The sequence below is a fragment of the Gymnogyps californianus genome, chromosome 11 (assembly GCF_018139145.2).
Source record: "Gymnogyps californianus isolate 813 chromosome 11, ASM1813914v2, whole genome shotgun sequence".
Taxonomy (NCBI): domain Eukaryota; kingdom Metazoa; phylum Chordata; class Aves; order Accipitriformes; family Cathartidae; genus Gymnogyps; species Gymnogyps californianus.
In genome coordinates this window covers 12,045,514-12,049,675 of record NC_059481.1, presented here as the reverse complement: position 1 = coordinate 12,049,675, position 4,162 = coordinate 12,045,514, and positions in this window count along the sequence as shown.

Sequence of the window (4,162 nt, the reverse complement as noted above, 5' to 3'; positions counted from 1 at the left end):
ATAATTTGGAAGAGGTCTGTAGGCAAAAGAAGTGATTCTTTAGCTGAAGTGGCCTGCTCCTATCTATCTCCTTTCTGCTGTCCTTCCCCCTTATCGTGTTATTGTGTGTGAGCAGTATATTTGTTTGTGATGGGGGAGGGAAGGCTGAAGCATGTGGCCCTGCATTTAATTAGTGTCATGTAACGGCTGGGCAAAACTGGACTGGGTTAGTCATGAGAGTTCTGATGTTCTTTTGACTACTTGCAAGCAATGGGTCTTAAACAGGATGTGCATCAAATTTTTACTGCTCTTCCAAAATTGCAGGAAAACAGTGAAAATATAACTGCGTAAATGCATTTTGTCTGCTAATGAGGAGCAGGAAATTTGTTCAGATGAGTGCTATTTACCTGCACAAGATATGTGTTTTCTCGAACAGCAACACATCTGTTCCTTAGACATGCAGAAACACCTTCCAGGTGTGGGCAGAATCTAAGCCTGAGCCAGCGGTGTCTTCCCACGGTATCTCTGCTGGTATTTCCCTAGGTGTGGCAGTTTTCAAACCAAAGAATAGTTTTAGTTTATCCCCTTAATTTTCTAGACTCTCTAGACAACAAAGACTGTTACCTTCCTGCTTGGGAAAGGTGTTAAGCTACTTGGCTTTCAGAAGCCAGAAAGGTGAGCTGGGGTAGAAGCAGTATAGATGATGGATTCCTGTTGCAGTAGTGGGAGTCCAAGGACAGACTCTTCCCTCTTTTTCTCTCCAGTTCTGATATCATCAAGTATTCAGTGCAGTTCTCTTCTGTGTGCAGATGAGAGCGCAGGTTCTTTCATATGGCTGAGACTTCACGCTTCCACATGTATAGGTGTTCTGTCTTCTGCAAATTCTGGAAAATAATAAACCCTTGAGTTGGACAAAACAAACTCCAGCAAAGGAATTGTGTCTACTGTATCAATGGAGAGGGAATTGTGCAGCTAAGGAAGAGGTCACACTTAATCAGAGATCTGGTCATAAATTACTTGTTCCTAACTGTCATGAAGTTCTGCAAACACCCTCTCTCTTTCTAAATCGCCTGAAGTGGAGACTACAGCCAGCTTGTGTGCCTTGAAGACTGGCTCACAAATCTGTAATGTTGGCTGGCTTAACCCATCTGTTTTTCTTATTTTTTATTTTTTTTCCCCATACCTGGATGAAATGATGCCTACTCCCTGTTTCAGCCCAAGCCACTGGCTACCAGAGTCTTAAGGGACAGTTTGCAGTCGGCATCTGCTCTGTTCTCTCCAGGCATATGGCTGTGATCCTAAAGCTGCCAGGTTCCTCTGGGCAGGTTCTGAGTGGTGCAGACCCCTTGCATGTGGATCCATACTGTGTCCTAAACAAAGTCTCCCCCCTTATCTGTAGAGAAGCTTTCCCCACTTCCTCTGGATGCCCTCTCACCAGCTTGCCTACCGCTAGTTATGGGGTGTTCAGCTCATGCAAATCTAGTTAATTACTTATTCAGAATTAAAGTGTTTATAATTTGATCGAGTTCCCTTCACAAGTATGTAAATACTTTACTTTTGATTGAGAGTGTTTGCAGAGGGGCTCTGTTTAATGATTCAATTTTGAAAGCTAATTCAGGTTAATATTCTTCAGCATGTGTTGTTCCTCCCTTCCTGTCCTGTATACTTGCTCAGGATTTTAATTCTTGCAATATGGGAGAAGCCTGAAATCATGAACCTTAGCCTGGGACAGCAAAAGCAAAAAAGGCTTAAGAGAGCAGTGAGAAAATGGTTTTGCTAACCCCATATTCACCTCCTGATACTGGATAAATTGCATGCCTGTGGACCCATCTGGCACTGCAGGGGAGTAATATCCTTTATGACAAAGACATTTTACTTAAGATTTTCTTCCAGCTCTGGTCCAGAAGGGGGAAATTGATTTAGCCTGTGATGTGAGAAACCAAAATCAAGGAGTGTTGAGACAGAGGGCAAGCTGCACTGTGACACCTTCTGTGCATTCAGACAAGAAACAGGATCCTTTCGCTGTTGCAGTGATCTCCTCTTCACATGTGTTGCTCCCTTCTTACTCAGACACAGGCGAAGTCACATGTGCTGTGCTGACAGCACTGCAACTGTTCTCCTGGAATCAAAGAACTCCTCATATGAGGTCCTCTGCTCTTGCTGGAAATGCCAGCCCACAGGGGACAAAGCTCTGGACTTATCCCAAGAGGAAGCCTTTAGAAGAAAAAGGTTTTTGCTGAGAGGGTTTGGGAACAGTATCCTAAGGGGAAATATTTTTTTCTTCTGCTGATGCCAATCTGACTTGCTTTTGTAGCTGGCAGCAGTTTCTATAAAGCTGGTATTTCTGAGTGAAAGGACAATGACCTTTGTGAAGTTTGTTTTAGACCCTTTGCCTCACATGGGGAAGTGGGACACAGTAACTAGATTGTGCCTGTTGTATATCTGATGTGTGAACTGGTAATAGCATGTTCATAAAGTGCCAGAAGCTGTAGTCCATTCCCAAGTAGAAGATTAGGGCTTAAAAATAGTAGGTTTTAAGGTTGCACTCAGTGGTTATTCCTTTGAGAGACACCCTCGTGCTACAGCATTCGTGAATACTGCGTAGCTCCCTGGCCAACAACTTCTCTTTTCCTCTGATTCGGTGCTTGGAAGCTCCCTGTGGAGCAGGAGGGCTGCACAGCCAGCGATCATGTCTGGACTGAACTTCTAGATGAAGGGTCTTGTTTTAATTTCTTTTTGCTCACTTGGGTTTATGTAGCTCACATGGTTTCTTCACTCCAGTAACCAACAGCCACAGTGTTCATGACAGTAGTATACCAGCCCTTCTTTCTGGGGAGTAGTAGGCCTGCCAAAGCTAGTAGAAAACTCTGACAGAAGCATGTTTTCCTGGGGTAAGTGCTTCATATGAACCAAAATGTCTTGCCAAATTAGGTTGATTAGGGACATTGTTTTGGAAGGAAATTAGAAAAAATTCTGGTGATGTCATTCCCATTTCACCTTTTGGGAACTGAAAGTTATTTTCTCTCCCCCCTCCCCCCCCCCCTTCTAAATTAGAAGCAGCTTTTCATTTTAAAGCTTTTTTGTGCATGTACAGCATATAACTGAAGTGAAAAACAGACATTTAGATTGAGTTGTAATAATTTTACAGGCAACTTTCATAAATTTCCATTCAGATTTGGCAGAAAGCCGAAGGTTTGAAAGCTCAGAACCTTTCATGAAACCAAACCTCTGTTCTTCACGCAGCTTTCATGCTTGTCCCTGCAGTGGCTTCCACCTAGATTATTGCAGTATACTGTAGTGAGGAATACATGTGCAGATCAGCAAAGGCTTCAGCCTAGTGTGAAGTGTCTGCTCCTCTCTGTATGAACACCTGTATTTTCACTTGTGTGATGCTGAAGTTTGGCAGTGATGATTAGCTGATAATATGATCCTGTTGCTTGCTGATGACTGTCAAAATTATTGACTGTCATGCTTGGAGTATGAATGAAGTATTTAGTGATTATTTTGAGCAATCGTATGAAATGAAGTTTGAGGAATCCCTAATCTCTACGATATAGGCTCATTCAAATCATCTGTCAGTGCAGTGCTACAAGTGCACCACAGGAGAACTCATCTAAAAGAGGAACTGGAGTTGACTTTCTGTACTATTGAAGTCTGTGAAATTTTGTCTCTCGAAGCTTGGACTTAGCTTGTCAAAGTTGTTTCACGCGGCATGCAAGTGGAACTCATTCCATGACTATTATGGGAGCTACATTGACGGGTAGCTGTTAATACTCGTACTTCTCACTTTTTACCTGAAGAAGAAATCTCATGTTTTTTTCTTCATATGTTGTAGCTTCTCCCAAAACTTCGGGGGAACAAAATGCACACAAAAGCAGATGTGATTCTTCATGCCTGCTGTCACAAATACTCCCCTGAAAAATCATAATGGGAAGGATGAAAATTGATGCATTCATTAGGAGAAGCAGCTTGCAAGCAGCAAAACATGATGTGGAACTTCCTTCTTCCCGAGGCTGATAGTTCACATGCAATTGCACATTTATACTCTCTGAGGGATTAAAAAAAAGACTCTCAAAAGGCCAAGATACCCATTATGAAGCTATCAGGCTGGAAAGCTGCCATTTATTAGATTAATATCAGCCTGGTCAATTTTTCAAAACATACATTACAAAAAGAACAATGC